At 36.2% G+C, this 15,874-nt stretch overlaps 1 protein-coding gene and 1 long non-coding RNA gene across 9 annotated transcripts in view; one reads left to right on the top strand and one right to left on the bottom strand.

Moving 5' to 3' along the window:
• MYO16 (myosin XVI) overlaps positions 1-15,874 on the top strand; it is a 370,010-nt gene that overhangs the window by 292,240 nt on the left and 61,896 nt on the right. The gene's annotated exons all lie outside the window — the stretch shown is intronic.
• Positions 1-15,874, bottom strand: part of LOC125338087 — an 86,964-nt gene that overhangs the window by 14,248 nt on the left and 56,842 nt on the right. The window lies entirely within an intron of this gene.

The following is a 15,874-nucleotide window of genomic DNA, read 5'->3' as shown; positions in this document are numbered from 1 at the left end:
TTTAATTTATAAAATATAAAATATTGCATATTGTGTGCAGGTAATTAAAAAGGAGAAAGAGAAATAGTCTAATTTTTCAGGTTTCTAGATGTAAATGTCATGGGTTTATTATTTGTATTTCATAGGCTAGGATTTGTTTAACCATGGTCATGAGTTACCAATGCTCATACCACAACTCCATTTTTATTATTGTTGTTAGAAATCAGTGACATACTGAATTAATGTGAAAAGACAAAAAGTTCTGCTTCTGTCTGAAGATAAAATCTTGTTCCCCATTCCCAGTTCAGTATTGGGGTTTTGGGTCACTTATATTCTCAAAAGTTTCAGGAAAGAAAGAGGACTGTCTTGTCCAAGAAGTGTTTGTTTAGCAGCCTCATCCACTCAACACAAGCTCCTTCTCTCTGCATGTTCTACTCCTTGATTGATATATCAACCAGTTATGACCTGGCCTTTGTACTACTTGACTTCTGAGAAACAGCATGAGAATGTCAGCTGCTTACACACGACTTTCACTTGTCTTCTTGGAAAAAGTTGTGGATGTTAAATTACTGCTTGGGCAGAAAGTTTTTCTCTCTGTAAATATTCAAAAAGTGAGGAGTAAAGGAGTTTACAATTCCATCTGTTTCATAAGTAAACTGTCTCTGTCCTACCACAATATTCATCCTCCAGAGTGAATCGAGCTGGACCAGCTGGCTGAGGAGAAGATGCACGTAATGGGAGATTTGGGAAAGCTTTCAGGTTCTGAAGTTGTATGGGCATTCTCTATATAGCCATTTCTATATAACTGAACTGGACCTTCAAGGTACTGTTACATGAGCACAGTGCCACAATTTTTTTTACTGTTAGATCCTTACTGTGATTTCTGGCAGATATTTGCTTCCTTGCCACCCAGCTTTTTTCACTGCAATTACCAGATTCAGGCTGGGATTTACCACAGACCTAGGATCAATCCTGGTGGGCAATATGGAGGTTGCTGCTCTCTTTTGGAAGGTAAAGGAGATTAACCATGTGTACAAAGATAATTTTCAGTGCCAGAGAATGGCACTCTAACAGTATAGGCACAAGTCTGGCATATTTTCTTAATTTTGAGAAGTTTTGTTAAAAATATCATTTCAGTCTTTTTCATCCACACCTTCAAGCACCTCCCAAAGACAAATTTTTACATAAAAGTCTAGAGGACATCTGGTGTGTCACAATAAATATTTCTTTGCAGTAACAAGAGTAAAACAAGAATAGCAAAAAAACCCAACAATATGATGCCAGCAACATTTATGCTATTATTTTAAAGTATTCTACTTTTGTTACTCTGCATCTTTATCCCTTTTCCTCCACAATAAATTACTTTTACAGGCTCTTTGCAGCTGAGCCCCTGCCATTTTTGCATATTTTCACCAGGTCATAATAATTTTATTGTTATACATAAAATGAATTAAACAGTGATGGGGCTAGCATGGTGTCACCAAAAATGAAGCTTGTTTTATAATATTCCCTGTGAATATATGTTGAATCTATTCAAAACTTAGCAATAATCACTCTGCATACAATCTCTCAATACTACTGAATTTTTAGATTTGTGTACAAATAGAAACACAGAGCTCTTGGTCCAGCAATATTGAAAAAGACCATCAGCATTGTGAAGCTTTTTATAGTAGCCATCCATGCCACACAGGCCATAGCTTATCTTCCTTTGTACAAGAGTGAATTTCTCACTTTAGTCACCATGACAAGTTAACCTTTGTATACACATTCAGTGTATTTGCATAATTCTTTCCATTTAATCATTTAAGACTGTGAAATTGGCTGAAAGTATGAAATTTTTAAGCAGAAAATATATTATTAGACTGCATTTCAAAAGTACTGTCAGTTCTTAATGCTGTATGTTTTTTGAGCCAATAGACTACAGGTAAGAAAGAAATACTGAATTCAGAGATTATGAGTTACCTTTTCAAAAAGTTTCCTAAAAAGCTCTCACTTGTGTTACATCTCTGTATTGCCTTGGTAACTGGACAGGATATTTTTAGAAACCAGATCATTAGTTTTGTTGATGTTTTGTTAACTGTATTGGTCTTGTCTGTTCAGCCAAACTCTGGTCTTGTCTTACTATTCAGTACTTGGAACGAGAAATGATTTTGTCATATTTCCATATAGGCTTACAGTCCTGAAGCTGATAGAGTTTTTCACCTTTCAAATTTTTATTTCCTTTGCTGTCAAACTGGTAGGTCTACTGTTCTAAAGAGAGTTTGTGGCTGTGATCCCAACTTGAATTCCCAAAAGATAGGGAATTATTATCCTCCCTCACTATCCCTGTAGTTTTTGTGCGTTTACTTTTTGGGTCTTCCTTATCATATAGGTAATGTGGTCAGAATTAAAAATAGTTATTAATTAAAAAAGTAAACCTCTTTTTTGCTGGCTTATAAGAAGACAAGATGTTTGGATGTTTGTATTAGGGGACTTTGTGGCAAAGGTATGGAATATTGTAATATCTGGGTATTCTATCAGCAATCAGACAGTAGCAGTGCATTCTTAATTGGATGAATTCGAGTAAATTTCTATTGATATCTAATTAGGGATTAATATGGCTTGTCTTTAACGTATTTAAGAGTTGCATTTGAACTCCTACAATGGCTTAAGGAGTGTAGCTAAAGAGAGGTCATATTTTGTAAGAGCATATCTTCCTGGGCTACAAAGATTAGTCATTATTTCCGTTGCTATCCTTTTGGATATACTGGTTCTGCTTCTGTCTTACCAAAATAAAAGCTGACAGTTGTGAGGTGAGCCCCTCAATCACCAAAGTTTGTTGATCAGAAGAGAAATCTTGTGGAAGTCTTGGTTATTAAATGGAAGCTGTGACACTTACTCTCAATGAATATATAATAAAAATGAGAATTCATAAGGTCATATGCTATTAGATCCTGTAAAAATAGGATCATTAAGAAATCATATATGTGATTTTAACAGATTTGCCAACTCCAGATGCAGTATTTCTGCTGAATTTACCTGCAGTGTTGGCTCAATTTCTGAAGCTCTATGAGCAGAGACAAGGATCAGTTTTTACTTTATCTTAAAAATAGAAAATTTGAGTAACATGCATTTTACATTCCTGGAAAAGTTCACCCATGTATTTTGCTTAGTATCTTCAGAATGGTTCTCAGTGAACTATATTTTTAAATTCTAGCTTTGCTCTTTAAGTCAAGGCAGTGGCACAAACAAATTTTTAAAGGGTTTAAAGTTTCCAATTTACAGCCCAAATTGTACACATAGGTAAAGTATCCTCAAGTATCTTTTTTCCTGGAAGAAAGAAAACAGTAAAATAGCCATGGAATTAGGAACTGTCTGCAGATGGCTGTTTTTTTCCAATATTTAGTGTTTTGAAATCTTATTTAAAATATATCTAATTTTAAATTATTCTAATTTAAAATATATCTAGTTTAAAATAAGAGATACAAAAAGCACATTAGTATAAACAGTAATTGTTTTTGTGGTTTTGTTAGTCAGTGCCATGGAAAAAGAAAAGTAAGTATCAAGTGTCTGCTCTGTTTCCAGTGCAGAGTAGGGCTCAGAAACTCTCTGGGGCACAAACAGAGCCTCATTATACAAGCCTAATATCTAGAATCTAATCTCTTTGCATCAATTAATAAAATGGATCCTGGCTGACTTTTGTGTAATTCACCTCACGTGGTGCTCAAGGAAGACATGTAAAAGCCATTTGGAATATAAATTTTTAAAAGTAATTAAAGTGATCAAAGACCCATGAGGGAGTACAAGAATACAGCTGTTCAGGCATGTTCAGGTAAAAATGAGGCAATAAGATGCTCTGTTCCACTCCCTCTGAAAAATTGCTTTTGGTACCGTCCTCCTATGTAAACACTCCATGTTCTCTAAATTGAACTAGAAATTAAAATTAATGTTTCCTCGCTCTTTCTTCTTTAATGTTGTTCACCAAGTTGCTGAACTGTACCCAGTTCTTTTCTCTGTATTTCAGTTTCCTTGCCCAAGGAAGAATTTATGTGCTACTAACTTAGAAACTGAGGTTCACATGTCCCATGTTCCTTGTGTCTGGGATATTGCTTAGCAGTGGAGACTGCAAGGTCCAGTTACGCAGGTCCTGAAATGAGACATCTGTTTTAGCCTTGCCTGCCAGTTAATAGGAACCACTCAGAGCTGTTGAAGCTCAGGATAACCTCTTTGGATTATTGGAACTGAGAAGCAAATTGAGCCTTTCACTTAGCAGATGAGAAAGGCAGGATTCCGTTGGCAAATCCATGTTGTTCAGAAAGCCCAAATTCTTGTGTGATGTTGCTTGCATTTATTTCTGCACTTTCTTAGTGTTTCTTGGAGTTTCATTATTGTCTCTCAGGTTTCTAGATGGCCTTTCCTGGGTTTAATTCTATCATCCCACCCTTGTGTTTTCCATCATGGAGATCCCGTCCTACCTTCTGTTGCTGCTCACGGAAGAGCAGACAAAATTTCATAGTGTGAAGGAGAACACTGACGTCTGTATGTAGAGACATTTCTTACAGTATTGTTGCAAGAAGACATAAGTCACTAGAATGTTATGATTTACTATATCTAATAATCTTTTTAAATGGCTTAAATTACACCAGTCTAAACTTTAATTTTACCTAGGCTTATGCAGTCTGAAGTAGTTATTTATCCTGTTAAGACAGTGTCCGATGCTGGCTTGGAGGTACGATATCATACCTTCTTCCTTCTCATCCTCCTCCTCCTTGTCCTCTATCCTTTCTTCCTTCTTCTCTGCCTCATCTTCCTCCTCCTCTTCTTCTTTCCCTTCTTCCCTATCTTCCCCTCTTTTTCTCCTTCTTCTCCCTCCTTTCATAATCTAACCTCACTCTCCTATATGAATAAGGTAAAAATATCTAAATCACCACATGTAAGCTTTATTAAAAAAAAGGAAATACAGCTAACATTCTGATGATTTTTTGTTTTAAAGTAACTTCAAAGATGGCAAAACATCCATTTTAACAGGAAATACTAGGAAGGAAGAATATGAAACACAATGATAATGGATTCTTATGGTAATCATAGCAGTGAGAGTGAAACAAGTATGTTCAAAAACTGTTTTAATTACAGGTTTCCTCTGATTTTAGTATGAAGTTCTTCTTAATTTTTTCTTCGAGCTACACTGAACTGCAGTTCCTGAGATCTGTACTTCTAGTCAGGGCAACATTCATTGATATTGAAATGCTCTAATAGTGGTATTTGCATCAAAACTTCAGCGCTTCAGAACACTAAATTATTATTAACTCTTTCAAATAATTGCTTAGAGATCATTCTGAAGAGATATCTTTTTTCCTCAGGAAAGATTATGTTAATGCTGATATCATTGTTTTGTCAAGTAATGTCTGTCCTTTTCCTATGAAGCCATTTTTAATAGCTGTTTTAATGTTTTCATCAAATTCGTGCTATTAGCTGATGATGTATTGCATAGATGTCTTGTTTATGTTTGTAAATCATATGTGTGACTCATCATTGTATATCTGAACTCTCTTTGTCCAGAAGCATTTTGGTGTTCACTTTTTTCTCTTTCTTTCCCCTCTCCCTTTTTTTCCTCTTGAAAGAAGGGAAGTTATAATGTTTTATAATACATCATTTTTGAATTTAAAAAGTCAGCAGAACATTTCAGAGTCTCATGAGCAAGTTATTCAGGGCATCAGTGAGAATGATGTACAGAGCAGATTGCAAAGTGATGGGTCATCATCACACTGGCCCTTTCAGCTTTATTGTCTGCTATGCAGTATCAGTAATCTCATACAGCACTACATTGATACGTGCCATGATACCTTAAATCTCTGCAAGGAGAGCAAGAAGTAATCTGACTGGTGCTACAAAAACAGTATTTCATTAAAGTAGATGTAATGATATCAATTTATATCAAATGGCAGTCTTGCCTTTGTGTAGTTTGTTGCTTCAGACCTAGAGCTGGAAGTGATATTTCTGATGGAGGGTAATCGTTTTTGTTTGTCTTTCTTTCAGAATGCAAGCAAAGGTGAGTAAATGAAGTATTTTAAAGTCATCAGTTTTGAGAGCACTTTAAATGCAAATTCATAAACCTGGTGATGACTAACTTCCCGTGAGGAATGAAGGTCATGCTTGAAGTTTAAAACTGTGATTTTAAAAATGGCTGCATCCTTGGCAATTTTGGTAATTACTATAGAATCATAGAATGGTTTGGATTGGAAGGGACCTTAAAGATCATGTTGCTCCAAACCACCTGCCATGGGCACCTTCCACTAGACAAGGTTGCTCAGAGCCACATCCAACCTGGCCTTGGACGCTTCCAGGGAAAAGGCATCTGCAACTTCTCTGGGCAACCTGTTCCAGTGCCTTTCCAATCCCACAGCAAAGAATTTCATCCTAATCTCTAATTTAAACCTGCCTTCTTTCAGTTTAAAGCCATTCCCCCTTGTGCTATCCTTACCTGCCCTTGTCAAAAGTCCTTCTCTGGCTTTCCTGTAGGCCAGCTTTAGGTACTGGGAGGCCACAGTAAGGTCATTCCAGAGCCTTTTCCTCTCCAGGGTGAACAGCCCCAGCTCCCTCAGCCTGTTTTCATAGAATAGGTGTTCCAGCCCTCTAACTATCTTCATGGCCCTCCTTGGGACTTGCTCCAACAGGTCAATGCCCTTCTCGTTCTGAAGACTCCAGAGCTGGACACAGCACTCCAGATGGGAAATCACAAGGGCAGAGTAGAGGGCAGGATCAACTCCCTTGACCTTCTGGTCACACTTTTTTTTGATGCAGCCCAGGATACCACTGGCTTTCTGGACTTCTGCACATTGCTGGTTCATGTTCAGCCTCTCATCCACCAGCACCCCCAATAAAGCACTTGGATAAAGAAGTGTCATTGGTTAACCCCAGCTGGCATGTCAACCCCACATGGCTACTAGCTCATTCCTTCCTCAGCAGGGTGGGGGAGAGAACTAGGAGAGAAGTTAGAAAACTCATAGTTTAAAATAAATATAATTGAATAGAGAAGACAAGAAATGAAAAATAAAGAATTCATTCTCTACTTCTGATTGGCAGACAGGTGTTCAGCTGTCTCCAGGAAGGTATTTCATCATGTGTACTGGGGACTTGGGAAGGCAAACACCATCACTCTGAATGTCTCCTCTTGTAGACAAGGACGTTAAAGACAATGGTTAGTTCTTAGGCTTAGCCTAGATAGATGTTGAAGTTGCAAAAAGTATGCTTAGGTAGATAGATAAGTTTAAGCTTAATAATGAGATATTGTGTGTTATTATATAAGGCATAACAAATTACTATTGTGTACAATAGATGTACATGCTTTATTAAGGATTCGTTAAGACAGATGTCTGTAACTTTTAGAGGCATGCTATTGGCTAAAAAGCTTTTAAGAATGCTTTGCAACCAGGAAGTTTTCAGATGTCTCGGATGCGTGAGCCCGGTACCATCTCTTGTGAGACTGATGCTGAAATAAAATAATAAAAGGCTCCTGGAAAGCTTGTCTAAGCCCCCCATCCCGTTTGTCAGAGATCGCTGACACCCTCTTCCTTTTTCTAGCCCCAGCTTTTATTTTATCTTTTCCTTTTACCAACCTTTCTGATAGGGGAACCCAGTTTAGGATCATTTACAGCACTCAGAATTACTCTAAATTAGTAATCCCTCATGAAATCTTACTGATAGGGGTTGATGATACTGTAAGAGATGACCAGAACCCAGAATGCTCTGACATTCTCCCTGACAAGCCTGGAATTGGAGTAAATCACCCTGGGGAATTGCTGAGATGTAACTAGATATTTGGGACTGTCTTAGAGGCTACAGACCGTTTCAAATCTACTTGCACAATGTGATAGCGTAGTGGGGGTGACCAGGCTACTCATTTTATGGAAAAATGAAATAGCTCTTTCCACATAGTCTGACTGTAGATAGACTATTCTGGTTTATCCCCTTTGGAGTTGTTTCTTTGTATGCATTTGGCTTGTTTGCTCCATTATCCCTGTTAGGTCCTTTTTGATATTTTAAAAACAAAAAATGCGTAACAAAACTTCATATGCCAATGTCTAATTAACCAGGACTTAATTTATAGGGTATAAAAAAAAGTGGTCACTTTTAGGATGGGATTAATCTGACTTGTTTTAGGTTTATCCATTTTTGCATGTATTTCACAGACTCAGTGTAGCTCCATTCTATGGCAAGGGAAAGAATTAATGCTTTGTAACAGGCACTAAAAAATCAGAGAACATTTTGGAGATGAGACAGATGCAGTTTTTGAAGCTATACCATGGTATCATCAGTTTTCTAGCCCACAGAATTAGTATTGTAAATACAAAATATCAGTCCTTATGTTACACGTCACAGAGTTTGGACTGTGAGGATGATAAAGCTGCTGCTGTTTTTGGGGCTTACTGACAGTGCACAAATGACTGACTACAAGAGAAAATGGTTTCTCTTTGGACTGGAGTTTTCAGTGGAAGGCCAGACACCTGACTTTATTTAGAAGGCATCTAGCTGTATTTTGAAGGCAAAAATAAATATCAGCATTGTTTGCTGGGCATCTTGAGAATGTTATGTTGCAACCCTCATTCGCTAAAACAATTAAAAACGTGTGTAAATGTGTGTAAACTATTGAAGTCAGTTGAATTATTCATGTCTGTCATACACTTAGCAGTTCAACAAGATTGACAAGAAAAGGGGTCCCTTGAGCAGGAGGATGTAATTAGGTCATTAAATAGCCAGATACAGGGAACTAAAGATGACATGGTCAGTTAAGTCTGATGGTGCCTTACTTTCAAATGTTTGGTGTGCAATCTAAATAATCTTATGTATATTACATGTAGTATAGAATGCACAGAACTTAGTGAAGCTTCTTGCAGAGTCTATTGTTTTGTGCAATAGAGAATGTCCTGGATTTAGGTTGTTTCAGTGAGAATCTCAAGGTATTGTTCTCCCTCCGCTTTTAAGTGCATACAACTATATTAATTTCCTTAGGCAATCATAAATCTATTGGGCACACACATGCATAATTCTGGCTGAACAGTTTCAGCAGTTCTTGTGGTTTTCTTTATTTTAAGATCTGTAAAATTTTAAAATGTTTATTTCATTTCTAGATTTAAGTGCCACCCTTGGTACCTCTGGTTTCCACTAGCACTTGACGTTTCTTATCCCTCAAATTTAACTGTTTATTAGATCACTAAATAACCCTTAATAATAATAATATAATCCTTATAATACAATAATATTATAATCCTTATGAAAGTCTACACATGTTTTAAATCTGTGAATTTTAAAGCTTGTGCTATTTCTAAACATGGAGAAATGTTTTCACAAGGTACTAAAATACCTACCACAGCACTGGATTTAATCTAAAAGCATGGATTATAAAAGTAGATAGAATTATATTTGTGTGCAAATAAGCATAATGAAAGTTCTTGACCCATATCTCACAAGCTGACTGAGTTCCATGTGCCTATAACAAGCAGCTAATAACTTCATTTCAGAACCTTAAGGTTCCAGTGAAAATCATTACTGAGTACTTCATAATTTGCTGACATTACATAATGACAAAGATAATGGACATAGATTTATGTGTGGTAGTAAGAAGTTCAGTTAAATTCTTGCCATAGAAATAAATGTGTTAAAATATTATCAACTACTAATATTTTCACTAATCCTTGATACCTTGAAACTCTTCTAAGGAAATGCTTGTTAGAATTATTGACCTCTTAGTACAAACAGCATATATTTAAAATAAATATTTTAAAGAAGTAAGTATGCAACATATTAGTTTATGCCAGTGGCACTATGCAGGAACTTTGAATTATCAGACTAAAGTGCAAATTGTCACATAGATTAATTTTACTGTATAATTTTTAAATAATTCCTTGTTATTTATTGCTTAATTAAATATAACTGCGTGCTTTCAGTGCTTAGAAAAATATTAGTTGCTCTTGAGTGCTGCTTTTTTATGTTCATAGGATTTGTATAGGTCATAGGAATTGTATAGATGCAGTCCAGCTGCCTCAGACTCAAAAACAACTGTGGCCCTCCTGCTGTTTCTTCTTTCCATGGCTCTGCAGTTGTTAAATTCTTTCCACTCAACTCAGATATCCATGGCACCCTTTTTCTCCTTATCCATATCTTGATATTCTTTACAACCATTCAATCTTCAGCAGAAGCACCTGGAATGACTCTTCCTAAAGCTAGATTTCCTAGTCAGGCTGAATAATAGTAGGCAGCTAATACTGGTGATATCTGAGAGCAAACACAAAATCTTACGCAAGCATGCACGTAAAATCCTTCTATGCATCTTAATCACTGGACCTTACTTTGCTTTTTTGTTTAGACCAATGTGGCATTAATTTATCATCTGTTTTAGCAGAATTATTCCAACTGTACTCCACTCTAAATGAGAGCAGAATCTGGTCCACTCTTGGCACAGTATGCAAGGGGGACGACCTTAGCCTATCTTGAAAAATGTTGCTTTTGTACAGTTGTCTAGCCATTATACAATCCAGAGCCAGGAGAATCCCTGTTACCCAGACTGATAGTACTCACAGGGTTCAGAGGCACAAGGGAAGCTCCCACAGAAGAGAGTAGAAGTAGAGATGATCTCACAGAGAAGCTATTTTGCTGTATGGTTTAAAAAGGTCCAAAAATCCTTCCCCATAATCCCAATAAACGTTGTCTAAGCAGCTAGTGAGTATTGTGGGAAGGGCTTTATGTGTTCCCATTCCTCTTTGACTAAGTACCAGTTGCACAGGAGAAAAAAAAAAACCAAAAGGAATGAAGAAATAAAGCATTATCTAGGTGGAACAGCAAATCTAATCCTATTTCTCTTTAATATCACAATTTCCATTTGACTTTGGTTTTACTTTCTTCTTCTGCAATATACATCTACCTCAGTATATTTCCCAGTGAGCTGGGCAGTGCTTGTTTGGCAAACACTGAGCCACTGAAGTAGCAATCTCACCAGGAGACCAAGTGGGAATGCTGTACAAGCCCACCTTGGTGTTTCAATTGAAGGACTTTTGATTTCGATGCCCTATTATCACATGGCTGTGTCTGTAGAGAAAGAAAATGAGCTTCTTTGGACACTAGTCCTACAGCACCTCTGTGTTAAACAGAATCAAATTATCAGGTTAACAAAGAAATTTAAATTTATTCTATAGTCCATATCTTCTGTGTACAGTGAAGCATCTTATGACCCCACGTGCATGTTGGTGGAGTGCCCAAGCATGATGAGGTAGTTAGCTGTGGAAAAGACCTACCTATCAAGAGCTAAATGGAAATGTTTGCTGAGGTAGAATCAGATGTATATGTCTGTAGATGTTAAGAGCTGCTTGTTTGCTCAATGCTAGCCTATTTCTGTGATAATGTGTTATTTTTTGCCAATTTTTAAAGTAAATATGTTTTACATTGCTTTATCAATATGGAATGGGAATGTCAGCTTTAAGTAAGGTGGTGCAAAAAGTATTGTAATGCAAATCTTTAGCAGATGTTATGAATTCATATTTTTTATTTGCGTAGTTGAATCCACTAATCCCAAGAGCTGAACTATAATTTATATTCTACTCACTATTCTGCTGCCACATTGTCTGAGATGAGGAAGCCTCTGCTTAATTACAGGAAGTATATGAATAAATATTCCAGGATTAAGACATGCATATCTTCATTACTTCTCTTCAGAAACTGAAATTCAGATCTAGAAAAGATTGGGGGTCACGAAGTCTAATGAAAAAAACCCATAAAACTCAGGAAAAAATAATTCTTCCAATTCATTTATCATCTATCATAAGGAACTATCTTTGTATGAGAAATTTGTCTTACTTTTTATTCAGTCTAAATTAAAACATCCCAAATGGCCGCTTCAGCAAAGGTATTTTGATCCAGTGGATTTCACAGTCATGACCCTCCCTCAAAAGTCTGTACTGAGCTCTACATTGGCCCAGTGGCTGACTCACATTTGAGTCATTGTAAAATTTTGTTCTGGAGATTTTCTGAGTATTTTTCTAGTTTTATTTCTTAGTCCTGAATTTTGCTCTTTTATTTCAGTAACATGCCATTTATTGTCCCTCTAAGTATATTCTCCTTTTTCCACAGACACATTAAAGCACACTATATATTCTCCTATGCTCCCTTGTATAGAAAGTGAATTTTCAATTGTTGAAGTAAATAATCAGTAAATTTTACCAGAAAAAAAATCCAGCAGTGTATATAAAAATATGTTAAATCTATGATAACTGGTCAGTTTGCTGTAAGATCACTTTTAGCATTATTACTTTGCAGATTTCTTCCTGGCAGGAAATGTTTATGTGCCAGATTAACTCAGAAAGAATAAAACTGCTTGCAGTCTTTCCAAAATTTCTGTAATTTATTTTTTCTCCCTTAATTCTTACTGGTCTGCACATCTATTCATTCCAGACTGTGTTGCTTGATATCAATTAAGATATTAAAAAAAATAATTCTTGTATGGTAGGCAGGTAATTTGAAGTTTTGGTTCCTTGCCATATATACTTACTCATTGTCTCAGGTACACTGCACTTCATGCTCACATTTTCAACATTCTGAATTATTTCTGTAATTCTGTATGAAGCAGCCTTGGTACAAAATTTTTCATAAAAAGTTGAACCTTTAGTCTTCTTATACTGTATTTTTTTACTCCTATAAAATAAGCCCCAAATGCAGTCTATCTGATGTAATCTGTCATTTCTAAAAGCATCTTTTTCTCTCCACATCCAAAGATTTCTCTCAAAAATTTTGAATACCTGCTTTGTTTGTTAATATTTATGATCTATATTGAGATATTTATGTCATATATATTGTAAGGAGATTGAAAGAATCACTTTTGTTTTCTTGGAAACTACAATAATCTATTTCCTCTTTCCTAATTATCTGGAATTTCCCATGTTCCTCATATTTCAAAAATAATTAGGTTGTTCCTTCAAGAAAAAAAAAAGAATATAACAGAGGGAAGTGGAATGAATTAATATGTATCCTTTGTATAAAGGTTACATTAATCAAAATTCCATCCTATTCTTTGCTACTGACTGCTTTTATAAGTTTTCTACTGAAAATTTTTCAGACATACTTTTATTTTTTACTTAAAAAAAAATTAGATATCTCTCTTCAGTAGATAGGCTCTCTAGATGTTTCAGGTCTCGCTTGACAGACTTTTCAAATATAAACCTTACCTAAGCCACTCTTCCCATCCTCCCCAAATCCAAACAAACAAAACTAAAAATCCTGAGTTATAAGTACATAGTGAAAAGTTTGGCAAACAAAGTCCATTTCTTTAACATACTTCAGATATCAACAATTACTGATTGTCAAAGAAAGAGAAAAGTAAGTATAGAAAGGGAAAAAAATTTACCAAGACAGCACAACCTGAACATTTATGATGGCAATTTTTGCATCTCTCCTAGCAGAAATATGCAACACAATTTAATTTTGATTGCTGACTTTTATTCACTACATTTTGAATAGATCTTACTAAATCATACCAGTTTATCTTGGCAAACAGAGTACATTGTAGCAAGGAAAAGAAAGAGAAAATGAAACTATAACATAATGAATTACACTGACAGGAGTTTCACTCACTTTTCCTTACGTAAGTTGTGTTTGGATATTTAAAACTTAAAACTACATAACTTAGCACTCTTTTAAAGCAGTTACCTGCCAGCCATATGTGATTTTTATTTTTTAAGCAACAAGACGTGGAAAGACGGAATTGCCTGCAGGCAAGATTTGACTTGTGGTGTTAGAAACTATCCTCTTATTGAGGACATTGGATTGTAGTCATTAGCTACCTCGAACTATTATTTTTGGTGTTTCTTTCTTAATTAGGCAAGAGAGAGACCTGAGAAAAAGAATAGCAAAACCAAAAAACCAACAAAATAGCTCTGTGGCTTCAGTTCAAAGACATCTTTTATTAAGCTATTGATTTGGAGCTCCTTGTTTTTGTGCCCTTTGTACTTGCCGTGTTTCTTCCTTTAATGTCTTCTATCACGTTGTGCTATTGAAATTGAGTGAGTTGTGTTTATTCCAATGCTTAAAGATTTGCTGTGCATACAGAACTGGGAGTACAGCCCTACAGCCCATTTGTGCACACTCCATGTAAATCAAATAGCGTGCTGAGCCTTAGAATATTGCTGTGGGTTACTGTGCCATAACCTGCACTGCGGAATATTTTGTCTTGGGGAAAAACAGCCTGCTGGATCTTGTCAGCTGTGCACTTAGGGAAGTGAGGGAGAAAATGATTAGATAACATCCTTATCTGTGAAGACCCAAGAGAACCGAGTTTTCCATATTCACAAGCTATTGGCAGCAGTATCTACTCCAAACAAACAAAAAATCTCCCTGATAGAGCACATCATTCAAAAGCAAAGGAAGAGAGGTCAGAGCACATTTCTGCAACACCAGAGAATCCTGGCCAGTCTGTACATGCTCACAGTGTGAGCCTGTCTAGCCAGAATGTCTTTCTTCTGTTTATGTCTGTGAAAATGACAAGTTAGGACAAGGAGGGTGCTGAGGGAAAAAGCTGGGGAAAATGCATCTTCTCTCACACTGATGTCATGTGGATGGGCACTGGAGAGACCCCCCTTCACCCTGATAGTAGTGTTCACTGTCTCAGCTTGTAACTAGAAGAGGTTTTGCATTTGCTTCCTAATCAACACTACATTAGTCTTTACTTGTCAGCGGAGTGGTGTTGATTCAAATTAATCCTTTAGATCTCCCTGTTTTGTATTTTATTTTGGATCCCTTAGTGAATGAGTTGCTCTGGCTAGCCATGAAATACTGTGCTTTTTTAGCTTCCTGGCTATGAAGGAGATTCATTTTGTCTAATATTAGCTGTCTGGGCTGGAGACAAGAGCACCATTATACTCAGCAGAAAGACATGATGGTCTTACAGTGCACCTTTCATCTGACCTATTGTAAACATCAATACTACAGTAAGGAATATGACACCAGAATACTCTATTCTACTGAACCTTAAGAAAGTCTAGACAAGTAACTTGTTGATCTAAGTTTAGCTGAAATGTATTTCACAGGATTAAATACTTTTTTTAGCAAGGTAGAACCAAGTATGTTTTCCAGATTCCTCAGGATCCTCTCTAAAGCCTTACAAATACACTCTGCATTATCTACTGGGGGCAAAATGTGTGACATGTCAGGTGGGAGGAAGTCTTGTACTTAATTGGGTTTGTTCATTCACGTCAGAGTGAACTAAGACTGGGAGTGGTAGGGGAAGAATTCTCTGAAAGGGAAAGTTTCAAAGACTCTCCAGATTGCATTTCTCCAGAAGCAAGCCCCATTCTTGCAAGTAATTCAAGTTTATCTATACGAGCCTGCACCATAATTTCAGTATTCTTATAACTAATTTCTGTGATAGAATAAATTCTGAAAAATAAGTTCTTTTGTTATTCCTGAGAATGATTAAATTTAAGATGATTTTAAATTATTGTGTCTACATGGAAACACAAGGTCAAACCACAAAAAAGTATCTGATACCCAAAAGAAGGGTCATTTTGCATTTTGATAATAATGTCACACAAGTTTTTATTTCTTTCTTTATATCTTAGTTCATTGTCAGTTTAAAGAAAAAATATTTAGTATTTTCACTCACTTAAAACTAAGTACAGAAGAAATCATATAAGCTTATGGTAAGACCACCACTTCTGTCCAGGACAAATTTGGGCTGCCACCAGCAGGTGTAGTCAGCTTATTCCCATTCATTCAGGAACTTCCATTAATTCCCTGGCATTGACACAGGTATATGCACAACTGGAGTGGCAGTCAAATCAGGCAACCATTGTGGCTGAAAAATAGCTGCAAACTTTGTGTTGTTCTTACCCTTATACAAGATGAAAATGGTTGATCGCAGATGATAACACAAAAC

Source organism: Corvus hawaiiensis, chromosome 2 (assembly GCF_020740725.1).
Source record: "Corvus hawaiiensis isolate bCorHaw1 chromosome 2, bCorHaw1.pri.cur, whole genome shotgun sequence".
Lineage (NCBI taxonomy): Eukaryota > Metazoa > Chordata > Aves > Passeriformes > Corvidae > Corvus > Corvus hawaiiensis.
This window is presented reverse-complemented; position numbering and strand designations above follow the sequence as displayed.